General features: G+C 39.8%; 1 protein-coding gene across 3 annotated transcripts in view; it reads right to left on the minus strand.

Moving 5' to 3' along the window:
• The window catches only part of SLC35F1 (solute carrier family 35 member F1), a 410,805-nt gene that overhangs the window by 16,278 nt on the left and 378,983 nt on the right, over positions 1-15,544 (minus strand). The gene's annotated exons all lie outside the window — the stretch shown is intronic.

Here is a 15,544-nt window from a genome sequence, read left to right on the forward strand (position 1 = left end):
AATTCAACATATCTTGGAACAACTTTAATGGATTGTTGATGAATTTGGAAGCTGTTCTTTCTCAATTCATAGAAATGCACAATCATCAAGAAATATTATCCCGGCTGCAGGAGGGGGAAACCCCTTGACAAAATGAAAAATGAACTCTCCTGCAACCATATTGGAATTCCTCATTTCCTTCTCTCACATGCACGTGCTGGTGGCAAGAGAGACAGAAAAATGAAATAAATGGATGAGTAATTTATTGTAAAGAATATCCTGACGTGGCAGCTGTCAAGGAAGAAATCATATTATGGTTTCAATGGTTAATACATTTTTCTTCTAAATAAGAAGTTTGGTACTGTAGACTGAAAAAAATGCACTACCTAAAAGTTAAGAATTATGTTTTATTTGGCGGACTTCCTGAGGACTTAAGCCCAGGAGACAAGTTCTCAGACAGCTATAAAAGGGAGTATTCCTAAGAGGTAAGGGAGGAGCCAGGATATACAGGAGTTTTGCAAAAACAAACTAGGTAGTTAAACATCAAAAGATTTCTGCTAATTAAAGAAAAAACAAACATCTCAAGTTAATGAATTTAGCGCTTTTCTATGTATGGGAAGATGCAAGAATCTGGACTCATGGAAATCATTCCTTTGATATGCACCTTAACTATCTAGGGTCAGTATCCTGTTTTTCTCCATCCTGAATCCCCTCAGGGTGCACAGTCTTGGCTCAAGTGGCTGATGGCCTGATGGTTGCAACATCCTTTGTTTACTGGTAAGGCTGGTGACACTCTTCATCCACAGAACCTGATAAGTAGCTGCCACCTTCTTAAATAGCCCTCGACACTCACTTTTTAATTCCAGAATATCACTGAGAAGTATTGGCAGTGGGCCCAGAATATTGGGTTATTCCATCATAAAATCTTACATCATTATTACTTTTTCCCAGAATTGTATAATACTTGAAATCCATGAAGTGCTGTAAAAAATGTGACAGACATTCAACACTGTTCATTTTTTTTCTTTGTACCTATTATTAAAAATTAAATTATCTAATGTCTTAGGACTTGCAAAAAATGTGAATTTTGGGTTATGTTACTATTATACAAACACATTTTAAAAAATAAAAATCTAGAGTTTTCCCCTAAATTTGACATCCATGAATTGATATACCCATCTATATGTCTCTATATGTCTCTCTCAGTATATAGTTTTGAGGGAGATGGTGAGAAGTCACTAAGCTGTAAGGACATTTGTCACTTGGAAACGACCTTCTTTATTGTCAAATTAACCTGTGCATATATACAATGGTTTTCTCCGGACACGTCGTGATTCTGGGAAAGTTAATTGGGTAATATTATTGTTATTATCTGATATTGTTGTTTCTTCTGGGGCACACAGTATGCAGAAAATCAGTTTAGGATGTGCTCCCTGTCTCCAGATGGCTTTGCTTCATCCTTCTCTGTAAGCTATGGCTTTAATATCCATCTTAGCTCAGGGCTGTTGTTTTGCATTGGCACCCCACTCATTCCTTTACATAAAATGAAAACAATTTAACCAATAAACTGAAGACATTTCACTGTATTGTATGCATGCCACAGATATCCTTATAACAAAACTAACAGATGCGGCCTTAGATGCCACCAAGAACTCAAATAGGAGGCGGATACTCCTCTTATTCTAAAACTGTGTAGAAATGATTACAATTAGCTTTGAAAACAAGTCCACGCACTTGAAGTGCAAAAAAATCTGTAGCATTTTGTGTAGAGCTTCCAGCAGCTTTGTTAATGATACACTCTGCAGAGGAAATGGTTGCTTCCTGGTGCTGAAGATTAGGGAAAAGTTTGCAAGGACAATTATAGTCCACATCAGGGGTCAGTAAACTAACAAATCTGGCAGCTGCCTCATTTTGTAAATAAAGTTTTATTGGAAGACAGCCATGTCCATGGCAGAGTTGAGTGGCTGTAAAGACTGTCTGGCCTGCAAAGCCTGAAATATCTGTAGTCTGATCTTTTACAGAACTGTTTGTGGACCCCTGTGGATGTAGACACATCAACAAATACAGATATAGATACAGAAATACAGTATATGATAATGACATTTCACAATTTTACTGTGGGATGACTTATGAATAATGAATCTGAATATTACATATGATTTTTTCTGTAAATAGAATAAATTTCTTAGCAAATGTTCAACCCTTGATGTGAGTTACATTCTTCCTGTCTCCCATGACAATGTATATAGTTATTATGGCATTGAACTGCTTTCTAATACCCATGTTCCCTTGAGATGCTCCCTAAGCAATCCATCAATTCAAAGAATGAATCAAAACAGTGACTTGCTATTGTGGGATCTAAATTTTTAGCTTTTCAGCAGGTTTCGTCAACTTGAGATGTAAAGAGTCCATAGCAATCAAAAGCTTTTTGCATCCTATGTGAAAATTCCTAGATAACATTCAGCTTAGAAAACTGAAGTTTAACCTTTAATGTTTCTTGTAGAAATAAGCCTTTCAGTGAATAAATAATTGCTGAACAACTACCATGCCAGGCCCTGTACCAGATATCAGGGAGACATCCGTGGCCCCTGTCGTCTTGAGCTTAGTACTTACTTCTTACATAAGGTCTGTCCTTTCACTTAAAGCTGCAACTGGGTAGTGCACAAAGGCAACACCAACATAATCCCTAACTGCTGAGACTTCCAGAGAGATGGGAAATCGCTCCACGCCTGCACGAAAATGCCTGGTTCTATGGAGCATCAAGAAGGAACCGGATGTAATACTGGTAGCCAAAATTTACGTTCAAGTTGCATTGAGTTAGATTGCTAAGTGTGAGGCCCCGCAGAATGGTTTACAATGTATTTATTTAAAAAATAGAACCACATCCCAAAATATATTTAAATGAGGAAGAAACTAAGCATATGACTAAGTTGGTGCTTAGCAATGTAATGAGTGAAGAGTTTTAGTTATGTAAAAAGAATGAGGAAAACAAACACAGAGAAACCCTTTAATTTTTTGTCCATGTTTGTCAATTAAAACCGAGAATAAACCACTTAGAAACTTCTAATCAGAGTCTCATTGCAATTTTGTCCCATTTTTCAATGGCAGAGATTCGTATTTAGATTTCCTTTTCATTTGAGGGGATTGCTAGCCTTATGTATTTCTGAACTGAAAATAAATTTTTTTATGATTATAAAAATAACAAGTGTTCATATAGTGTTTCAGCAATACATAATTTATCCAATACTTTTAAGTGGAGAACATGAAATACAAGCACTCAAAATTCTACCATCCTTGATAATGGCGTTATTTATTGAGTGTTCACTGTGCCAGCTACAGTAGGTGATTTACACACACTATTTCATTACTATAAGGACCCCTAATGCTACCAGTTATACAGTATCTACTATTGTGACCCCCATTTTGCTGATGGGGAAACTAAGGTTGAGAGAAATTAAGTAACTTTTGCCCCTGGTAGCATCAGGGGTTCTTGTATAGAATTCAGAGGGTCTTCAAACCTGGACAAGAAACCCGGATTTTTAATTTCATTGACCTCTAGCTGACATTTAACATTTCTTTGTCATAAATGTAAGCAATGAGCTACATTAGTATTGTTGTACCCTAGACTCTTTCGCAATAGAAATCACATGTATTTTTATATCACACTACAATTGCTGCACAGATGTCTCCAAATATTGCTTACACTCGTCACTGCTTTGAAATGATAATAGTTATTAGATGTGCTTCCAGATCTTGTGGTTTGTATATTACTATAACAATCACATTTAAAAATATTTTGATAACTTTAATACAACCAGCTTACTTTGTAATGCTACGTATTTTATTTTAGACGTTTAGAAACATTGAAAAAGGGGTCTTCAGGCTTCACCAGACTGCCAAAGGGACACATGGCACAAGAAAGGTAGGGGCCCCTTGGTAGGGAGTGAGCTGAAATGCACACACAGGTGGTCTGACTCCAGAGCTTGGGCTCAGGCTTGTGACAACTCTGTCATTCTGCCTGCCCTTGGACTCGTGTTCACATTTTAGTGAAGATATTTTCAGCTCTCTCTCCAATTTGGAGAGAATTGATTAAGTGGTGATTAGGCAAACTCAGGGAAAAGTCAAGGAAACATTCTTAGGAAAAAAAACCCTTCCCTTCTTCCTCTTATTCTCAAGGAGGCAGGGGAATTGGGGCTTGCCATTATCTGGGCCTCTGGGGTGAATTGGGGGAGCAGTTTCAAGGCCACCAAGGAACTGTATCCCTGGGAACGGGACAGGTCATAGACCAAGTTGACCTACAAGTGTAAAGACATCAGAGACATTCTCAAACAGAAAAAAACCCAGAGATACCACACTTGTGAACTCTTGGGGAAAAAATAAAACCAAATTCCTTAATGACAAAGTCCAGTCACTCAAAAGATTGGAAAGGACTGGGTGCAGTGCTCAATTTTTAAAACAAAAAAAACCTCTCAATAGCTATAAAGCTCTGAGAAAAAGAAAGTGTTACCTAAAAAAAGTTATCCTTTGAATACAAACATAAGACATATTTTCAAGGAAGCAAAGAACACTTTCTGACAGACCCACCACTAGCCCAGTGGCACTTTTGCAGTGACTATAAAGTCTCCCCTCTTCAACGCACCTGACCATCTGCTGGAACATATTCCTTATAAATGGACAAATTGCACTGTGGACAGCCTGGACAACCATGCATGGCAGCCCTGCTTCCTGACAATACCAATAGTGATGAAATCCAGCCAAATAAAGAGAAAAATCAAGATAAGGAATTCAGAAAAGAGCCTGCATTTCAGAGACTGGTGGTATAGTAAATGTAGTAAGTATGGAAATATGGGCTTTAAAACCATAGGGATTATATTGATAGAAATTAACTATTAAAATAATTGACAACATAAAAACAGTACAACAGAAGTCAGGAAATGAAGAAGGGATAATATCAATCATCTCTCATGGAAGGAAATAAATAAAAACTCTCAAAACTTTAAGTATAGAGTTTAAAAGAAATCTTCCATCTATAGTAGCCCCTGGAGATGTATAGAGTGATGTCTCAGCTTTAGGCAAGACAGTGTTTGAGCCGATCTTTGTTCTTTATCTTAGCAAACTGATGCTCTGATTTCCACGTGCTTGGGTCATCCATGGGAGATGGATCCATACAGGTCTGCTGACAAAATTAGGTGTCTGATTGTGCAGGAGGGGGCCAGGCTATGCACCCTGATGACAAACACATCCCATGTATTCTCCTGGAAGACAGCTAGCTGTTTTTTCCTGGCTATGCTCCAGTCCAACCACAAGCCTTTCCATATGAAACTTCTGCAACACTTCTAGCTCATTCCATTTTTCCTTACAGCTTGTCCTGATGATATGAGTTCAGAATATCTGTTTGTGATGTGGAGTTTATGAATAGATTCATGTAGAAGGAATTTGGACTTCCGGCTATAATTCTGGACCTGCCACACAATTTATCCCCAACTTCTCTAATCCTTCCAATATTTCTGGTAAATGGAAATTGCTAATATGGCAGATACTGGCTACTCGTTCACTAAACAAACCTGTTTTCTTTTCTTCCCGCACAAACAGCTTGACTACATTTCCCAGCTTCCCTTGCAATAGAATGTGGCCATGTGACTGAGTTCTGGCCAATAGAATGAGGAGGAGGTTATATACATCACTCCGGACACAGCCATAAAAGTCTCTGGGCTGTCTTACAGCGAGCTCTGAAGAGGACTCCAAGAGCCTAGCCCAGGAGCAGGCAAACTTCTTCTTAAGGGGCTAGATAGTAAATATTTCTGGCTTGTGGGTCACACAGTCTCTGTCACAACTACTCAGTGCTGCTGTTGTAGGGCAAAAGCAGCCATGAATAACATACAAAGAAATGGATGGGGCTGTACTCTGAGAAAATTATATTTACCAAACCAGGAGGCTGGCTCACAGTTCATAGTTTGTTGATCCCTGCACGAGAGGATGGCAGAGCCACAAGATGGAAGGAGCCTGGGTTCCTGAATGGCTGCCTGGGAAGCACTCCCTTCCACCCATGAAAGCACTTACTCTAATTCAGCAAGATGGAAACTTCAAAAGACACTGTACTGAGTTTCCAGGCAGGGGGAAACCAAGTCTAAACATTCATTGCTCTCACACCTGGGTATTTCATGTGAAATGCTTTGGGGCCTCAGTGATGCTAGCTTCTCCAATTCTCTACTCACCAGTGACAGTTTAAAAAATATGAAGAATCATAAAAGCTGTGTCAGTTTTAAAATCTCCCATTAATAATTGCATTAGGGAGTATTATACTTAAAATTCAGCCTTTTAAGATGCTGTTCTTACAAAAAGAAATATAACTGGTTACTTATGCAGGTATTTTTATAAATCAGATGTGAAGTATTGCTTTCTGTTCATCAGCTGCCACAGGCTGGAGCTGCCTGCCTTGGCTTTTCAAGTGCAGTTCCATTACTGAAATTGCTCACTGTCGCCGAGGATCAACAGGGTTGCTTGGCTGCAGATTCAGATCCGTGGCTAATGAAAGATTCCACTGTTGATGCAATCTCTACAAACTCTGGCATTGAAACTCAGATGTTAAGGATGCTTGAGATTGCTGGCCTATTCAAGTTTCAGTGGTTTGGAATCTCATCCTTTGCATTAATCCGCCTGGTGATTTTTGCTGTTCTTGTCACCTTTATTTATAAATAGTTAAGAACCAAAACAGTGCTTGGACCATAGCAGGCATAGAATACATAAACATTTGCTGAATGAAGTTCTTTTAAATTTAGTACACAACAACATATTATTAAATTAGCCCCACATCCAGAGTTATTAAACTTTTCTTGCCAAGTCCCCTGTAACAACAATAACAACAAAACTAGTAAGAGAAACTGGCGCATGTTGGGAGGTAATTTTTAGTGGCTGACAGAGAGGGTCAGGGTGGATCAGGGAGCTTGACACCTGTCCTCATAGGGTGTCATCTGGATTGCCTGAATAGGCAGTTGGTGATGTAAGAAACTTTTCTGATTACTTGTCGAAAATAACTCGCAGCAATTATAAAAATTTATCTGGTATAAAAATGCGACTAAAACATACAGATGAAGTTCTCAAAAATTCACGTGAATCACATTACCCAGAATAAAGTGGCATTCTTAGACAAATGATTTTGAAATCTCTCTCTACCTTTTTTTTTAGTAGTGAATATTTGGATGGTAAAAAGGTCTTCCTGATGTAAGTGTGTAAGTTTTATGGTGCCCTTACCTTCCTAAAATATTACTCTTTCACTAGGATCACCTGTGGTTTCAGGCTGTTTGATATGGGGGGCCAGGTAAGCCAATGGCCTAAGTGGAGTGTTTAAAGGGGACTTGGAGAGAACTTACATTGTTCATTTCTTTCTCTATCAATTTTTTATTTATTTTGATAAGGCTACAAAAATAATCGCTTCTTATGAAATTACGCTCAACTTTATTACAGCAATTCTGTGGCAATGTTAAACCTTGAAAAGGTAATAGCAAAGTATGTGAAGTAAGCCATTTTCTATTTTAAATGTCAGGCAAAAGGGAATACCCTGCATATTCAACACTGGCAGCTTTTTTCCTGAAGAATGTTCAGCACATGACGGCATATCTTGAAAGAATGATTGATATTTTATTTTAACAACACTTGAAATTTTAAAATTTATGGCTATCACCTAAAAATTCTACTGTAAGCAATGAAATAATCAAGGAATTCAGCTAAAAATGACTGATAAAATATTTTCTAGGGCTTCCCTGGTGGCGCAGTGGTTGAGAATCTGCCTGCCAATGCAGGGGACACGGGTTCGAGCCATGGTCTGGGAAGATCCCACGTGCCGCGGAGCAACTAGGCCCGTGAGCCACAACTACTGAGCCTGCGTGTCTGGAGCCTGTGCTCCGCAACAAGAGAGGCCGCGATGGTGAGAGGCCCGCGCACCGCGATGAAGAGTGGCCACCACTTGCCACAACTAGAGAAAGCCCTCGCACAGAAACGAAGACCCAACACAGCCATAAATTAAAAAATAAATAAATAAATTAATTAATAAAATTAAAAAAAAAATTGGGTTGGCCAAAATGTGCCTTTGGTTTAAAAAAAAAATTTTTTTTTTTCTAAATTTTTATGCATGAAACCCCAGTTTTGCCTTTTCAAATAAGGAATAAGAGAAATCTCTAACAAAACTGTTAAAAGCTACACATCCAGTTACAAAATCTGAAAATAAGAGTAACATCTTAAAAATGAATGGAATGAGGGCTTCCCTGGGGGCGCAGTGGTTGAGAATCTGCCTGCCAATGCAGGGGACACGGGTTCGAGCCCTGGTCTGGGAAGATCCCACATGCCGTGGAGCGACTAGGCCCCTGAGCCACAACTACTGAGCCTGAGCGTCTGGAGACTATGCCCCGCAAAAAGAGAGGCTGCGATAGTGAGAGGCCTGCGCACCACGATGAAGAGTGGCCCCCACTTGCCACAACTAGAGAAAGCCCTCGCATAGAAACGAAGACCCAACACAGCAAAAAAAATATAAATAAATAAATAAATAAGTCAGGAGCTCTTTAAAAATAAATAAATAAATAAATAAAATAAAATAAAAAATAAAAATGAATGGAATGAGATAGGGATTACTAATCCTGAACCGTACATTCAATCAGAGAAATGCATCACCACTGGTCACCTTTCAAAAATTACATAATCCCTTCAAAAACTCCCTAAGGCAAGTCTAATCTTGAAGTTGGGCGAGAATAGATAGCTGGTTCAAAGCACTTAAACAGTAAACAGAAGCCACAAATTCAATCTAGGCTACTTTGACTTTTCAGTCCATGCTCTTTTTGCCACAGCAGACTGCTGAATTCACGCTTCACACAGCAGACATTGAAGTAGTCTTCTCACCCCAATTCATCTTCTCACCACCTGACTTAGTGTTTTCTTTGTTAAAGTGACAGATTAGCAGGTAACATAACTACTTTAAAAAGCAGTTGGGAAATTCAACAGGGTACAGTGTGTGTAAGTGGAGCGTACCTTCATTGCCCAGATTTGGCTTCTGAAGAGCACATGCACATGTCCCAGTTGGTCTGGCTTGGAGACATTGTACCCTTATTTGTGTTAGTGTAAATTATTAATGGGTCTCCTGTAGTTGGCAGAATGATGGCCTCCCCAAAATGTTCACATCCTAATCCCTGGAAGCTGTGAATATGTTACCTTACATGGTAAAAGGAACTTTGCAGATGTGATTAAGTTAAGCATTTTGAGATGGTGAGATTATCCTGGGTTATCTGGGTGGGCCCAATGTAATCACATGAGTCCTTACAAGGGAAGCAGGAATGGCAGTCAGATTTGAAGATGCTCTACTGCTGGCTTTGAAGATGGAGGAAGGGGCCACGAGCCAAGGAAGCAAGCAGCCTCCAGAAGCTGGAAAGGGCAAGGAAACAGGTTCTCCCCTAGAGCCTCCAGAAGCCACCCAGCTCTGCTAACACTTGATTTTAACCAAGTGAGACTTCTGATCTCCAATACCGTACAGTAATAAATCTGTGTTGTTTTTAACTATTAAGTACATGGTAATTTGTTACAGTAGCCACAGGAAACCAATACCCTTTCAATTTCAAAAGTGTCCTTGTGTTCAATAAGCAAGGGGATGGAGTTCATAACTGGTCAAGCTTTGACCTTGAAAAGCCAACACACCATCAACTTGAAAACTTCCTATGTGAATCTCATCCTGGGTTTGGTTTTAAGGGGTGTCTGAGGCCCAGTAAAGCTCATCTCCTGTAATTTCCATGGATTGCTATAGATTTACTGTTCTGGATTCAATAGTGTTGTTAGGTACTAAAGAACAGAAATATATGACCACTTCTCAAAAGTTTTGTAAAACTAGAGTTTGCAAGAGCACTATACCATGTAGATAGTCCACTTCAGAATTAGGTCTTTTGCTTCCTCGGGATGTGGGGCTTTATTGCTCAGTCAGCACAAGACGTAGAGAAGCTGCAGACAGTGGACTGATGGGTGGGGAAAGGAATGGATTTTTTCCAAGGATGGAAGGTGAGAAAAAGCAAATAATCAATGTTGGGCAGGAGAGCTTCATTTAATCATTTAGTTCTGCCTGAGTAAGCAACATCTGTGAGCAAATAGCCCTCCTCTCTCAACTTGTAGATATTTATAACTAGACCAGAAGGTTGTTTAAAGACATCGTGATTAGGTGAAAGGTAAACTCTGACTGCAGACTGTAGTAAAACCAAATGAGATCAGGTCATGGGTTAATCGTCAGTACTGAAGTATGAGTCCCCTCCCCGTTATCCCTCTCACATTCTTGCCCAGCTTCCTCCAGTGAGGGGAACCCCCAAGACAGTCTAATCCACTTTCGGATGACTCGGATGTTAACCTTGTTAACAAGGTTTCTTTCTATTTCACTATAATCTTATAACCTTCACCCTTTGGTCCTAGTGCCACCTGCTTGCAGCCACATAGATTGTCTGAACCAATGACTCTCAATTCTGGCTGCACACTAGGGTCAACTGGGGAGTCTTTAAAAATCTAATGTCCAGGCTGCACTACAGGCCACTTAAATACAGAATCAGTGAGAGTGAGACCCAAGCATCAGTATCTTAAAAACTCTTCAGGTGATTCCAATGTGTAGTCAAGGTTGAGGGGTACTGGCTTAAACTCTCTTTCATACTATACTCTTTAAATAGTTAAAGACGCCCTGACCTGAAAGGAATCTTCTCTTCCTCAGGCTGTGACTTTCAACCATCTCCTTAAAGCAGACAATGTGAGGCAACTAGCAGTCAGTACTAAGCTGCCCTGGAGAGGAGTGGTGTCAGGAACCACGAGGGAAGACTTGGTGGCCCAAAGGCCATGGTGGGCTTGAATTGGTTCCTTCCATGGTTTTAAAACTATAACCAGATAGATACTTCCAAGGACACTAGCAAGAAAATGAAAAGGCAACCATAGGGTAGGAGAAAATATTTGCAAATCATATATCTGACAAGTATCCAACGTATATAAAGAAATACTATAACTCAATAAAAGACAAATAACCCAACTAAAAATGGGCAAAGAATCTAAATAGATATTTTTCCAAAGAAGATATATAAAAATATAACCACCTTCTCCCACTGCCCCAAATACACACACACAGACACACACACACACACAACTGACATCACCATTTTTAAATTTTGCAAAACTTGCCAAAATTTTTCATTGACCATAAACTGCTCTTAATGATAAAAGTACCCCCAATAAGCAGTTTTTAAAAATCAATTTTCTGCGATGGTTCATCTGGCTGTGGTGGGAAACCTGCACGCCGCCCAGACCTGCCCTGCTGCCAGCTCTGGAGAGCCTCCCATCTGGGAAGCCCACGGCCAATTTCAGAGGCAGGCAAGCTGGGCCCTGGGGAAAAACATCCTGGATTTTCCAAATAACGACTACTTGATTGCAAATTCAAGAATTGCTTGGAAGATTCTTTTAGAAATTAAGGAAAAGGAATTTTTTAAAGATTTAAATTGAGAATTCAGCTTATTTCTTTGCAGATATTAAATACTATTGTTCATAAAACAGAGAACAGTAAAAGGCAGCGTTTATTCAAGAAGTGATGTGGTATCATCTGTAAGTACAGGAGAGTGAAGGGAAAGGAGAAATAGAGCATTTGTCTATGTCATATGACATAGCCCATAATATTAACATGGCTTTATGAATACTGCCTCTATAAAAGGTTCCTGATTGGTCAATAGGATTCTCAAATTATTGTAAAGATATTTGTTTCAAAAAAGAAATGAAGTCAATTACGAGATTTATTTAAAAATTGTTTCAAAAAAATTGAAATATAGAATGTGAGCAAAAAATTTAGTACAAGCTTATTCCCCAAATTATTTATAATAGCCAGAAAGAGATACCACTTGAATTCAATAAGCAGGGATTGTTCAATCAGTGGTTCTCAATGTTTAGCAACGAGTGGAGACATTTTTGACTGTCACGACTTGCAGGATGCTATTGGCATCGAGTGGGTCAAGGCCAGGGATGCTACTAAACATCCTATAATGCACAAGACAGGCCCCCTCGCCCCACAAAGAATCATCTGGTCTAAAATGTCAATAGTACCATGGTTGAGAAACCTGGGATTAAATAAAAGTATAGCCATTCCATGGAATACTATATATCTACAAAAATAATCTCAACTCTGGCTGTGTATTAGGATATGTGATGAATCATCTGAAGAGCTTCTAAAAGTTCCCACTACTGACCAATCAGGATCAGACTCTCTGGGGTGGGGCCTGGGCCTGACTATGGGTTGTTTTTTTTTTTTAAATAAAACTTTATTAAATCAAATAAGTGGGAGTGTCTGTTTCCTAAGAAAGGCAGTTACAAAGGATAATAGCTGGTACGGGTTTGTTGACTTGGCTTTGAGCCTTATGGTCTCAAACCGTTGGAACGGCTATGTTTTGTATTTTCTCCAGGTGATTATAATGCACAGTCAGGGTTGAGAACCACTCATTCACATTCACATTATATACAGATATTAAAAGACAAGGAAATATATACATGCTAAGTTTATTTATTAATTTTTTTAAGATTTTCTTTTTTTTGATGTGGACCATTTTTAAAGTCTTCATTGAATTTGTTACAATATTGCTTCTGTTTTATGTTTTGGTTTTTCGGCTGTGAGGCATGTGGGATCTTAGCTCCCTGACCAGGGATCGAACCCACACCCCCTGCATTGGAAGGCAAAGTCTTAACCACTGGACAGCCAGGGAAGTCCCTACATGCTAAGTTTAAACAAAGCACGTAACAAAGCAGTATGCATGGTGTAATTAAATTTAAAAATATATATGGGGCTTCCCTGGTGGCGCAGTGGTTGAGAATCTGACTGCCAATGCAGGGGACATGGGTTTGAGCCCTGGTCTGGGAAGATCCCACATGCCGCGGAGCAACTAGGCCCGTGAGCCACAACTACTGAGCCTGCGCGTCTGGAGCCTGTGCTCCGCAGCAAGAGAGGCCGCGGTAGTGAGAGGCCCGCGCTCCGCAATGAAGAGTGGCTCCCGCTTGCCACAACTAGAGAAAGCCCTCGCACAGAAACGAAGACCCAACACAGCCAAAAATAAATAATAAATTAATAAATTAATTTAAAAAAAAATGAACTGCAAATATGTGTACTACAAAAATAATATGCACTGTAAACGTATAACATTTACCATGTTACCAATGTATAACAATACTTATCTGTATTTTCTGACTTTCTCACAACTGATATGTATTTCTTTGTAACAAAAGATAACAGGTCACTCAAGAAAACATTTTGGCAATTTCTTATAAAACTAAACATGCTACAACCATAAGCCCAGCAATTGTACTCTTGGTTGTTTATTTCAGAGAAATGAAAAATCTGTTCACACAAGAACGTGTACATGAATGTTCATAACAGTTTTACATGTAATAGCCTCAAACAGAAACAACCCAGAGTCCTTCACTGAGTGTGTGGTTAAATAAATTGTGGTACACGCATACTGTGGAATAGTACTCAGCAATAAAAAAGGAGCTACTAATATATAAAACAATATGGATGAATCTCCAGAGAATTATGCTGAGAAATTATGCTGTGAAAAAAGTCAATCCCAAAAGGTTACATACTGTACAATTCCATTTACATGGAAGTGACAAATTTAAAGAAATGGAGAATAAATTAGTGGTTTCAAGGGGTTAAGGAGGTGGGTGAGAGACAAGTAAGCATGGCTATAAAAAGGCAACAAGAACAACCCTTGTGGGGATGGAAATATTCTGCACGTTAACTGTGTTAATGTTAATATCCTGATATTATACCACAGGTTTGCAAGATGTCACCAATGGGGGAAAGTAGGTAAAGGGTAAATGGGAACTCTGTATTATTTCTTAAAACTGCATGTGTATCTACAATTATCTTGAAAGTTTGATTTAAAGAAAGACAATAAGAATCAATTTTGACTAGAGAAAACACCTATTGTGTTTTCTTACCTTAAGGAAATGTATCTGTTAAATGGTAACGAAATATAAGTGTATAGCGAAAAGCATTGCTTTAAGAATTAAAAAACATCTATGACACCTCCAAATAGGTGAGTACAGGAATGTAATTTTCGGATAACACAGGTTCCCTTCTGATGGCACGATGACAGGGTACTGCACAGTTTCCTCTTCCCCAAAGTTACTTATCCTAAGTTAGCAGTAACATACAAATGATGAGAGGAGAAGATGAATTTTGGAGAATTAGAATTTACCTGGTTCATCAGCCTTCCCAGTTCCTGATGCTTGTTTATGTAGAGAGCCCCAGGTCTAACCAAAAGTCAGTGGAAGTATGAGGAGTGACAGACTCAGACAGGAACAAGCACTGCTCAGGGACCCTTTTCAGGTATTTGTTCTCAAATTCAGAGAACATTAGCCTCACGGAGGAGCAGACTCCCCCAGGTGCACCCCCAGATGCTGATTCTGTGGCTCAGGGGTGTGGCCCAGGAATCTGCATTTTTAGCAAGTACCCCTGGTGAAAGCAGACTTTCCAGAGCACTGCTCTGAAGGATGCTGAGAGCCGAACTGGATCTGGACTGCCCAAGAAGTGACCGTAGTCCTTCATCAAAACAATAGGTTTCAGTCATCTTTCCTCAAGGACGATTAAAGGGATTCTTCTAGTTGGACCTTATAAAGACAATTACAGGAGGAAGTGCTGAGAACAGAACTCATGCTGAGGAATGGACTAGATGCGGATACTTAGCTGTAGAGGAGAGACAGAAAAATGGCAGCCACTGTGCTGTACTGATGAGACCCTGGCTGAGCAGTCCCCAGGGCTCTGGAAAAGAATTGGGTGTGTTTGGAGGGGGATTCTGAGGGAAGGTGGTCCTCCTAACACTGTGGTGGGGAGCAATGGGGGGAACATGCTGAGACTTTACTTTTTACCCTTATGAGGACCAGGGTGCACTCAGGAAACAGATTGCACCAACTAGACAAAACAAATTACCAACAACGTACAAATGCTGTCCAGCAATAGACAATTTCTTTAAGCTGCCATTTTTGCCACCACGCTTGGCAGAAGTTTCCCTGTAAAACAGGGACTCAGCATTTCATCCCTATCTGCTGCCATGGTTGCTTTCTTCACCTCTCATCTTCCAGATCTGCTTCTGGTCCTCCCAGCTGCCAACCTTGTTTGTGACCTCTTTTCCACCCGTGTCTGCTCTTCTTGGTCTGTTTCTTGGCTATGATTTTGGCTTAGCACAGTGATATTTCTGACCATTCACTTCTGCTGCTTGGCCTCTGGTCATCATCTCAAGTACATACTCCCTCCAGCTCAGCACTTCTCCGGGAACCTCCAAACCCAGTGTGACCTGGTTGAAGATGCCCTGCCCACCAAGATGCCCTATCAACTGGCCACATCCGTGAGAGGATGACATTACCTGTAATACTGCTGGTGAAGCACTTGGCTAGAAGTGGCCCAGAGCAGCGCCTCTTTTCTTCTGTCTCTTCTTCTTTGGCCTGTCCTAATTTGGTCTTATCTGTTTGGATATCCCTTACTCGTCCTTTTTCACACTGGTCATAGTCTCCACTGACCCTTATCTTA

This window comes from Balaenoptera borealis, assembly GCF_965194805.1.
Source record: "Balaenoptera borealis genome assembly, chromosome: 9".
NCBI lineage: Eukaryota > Metazoa > Chordata > Mammalia > Artiodactyla > Balaenopteridae > Balaenoptera > Balaenoptera borealis.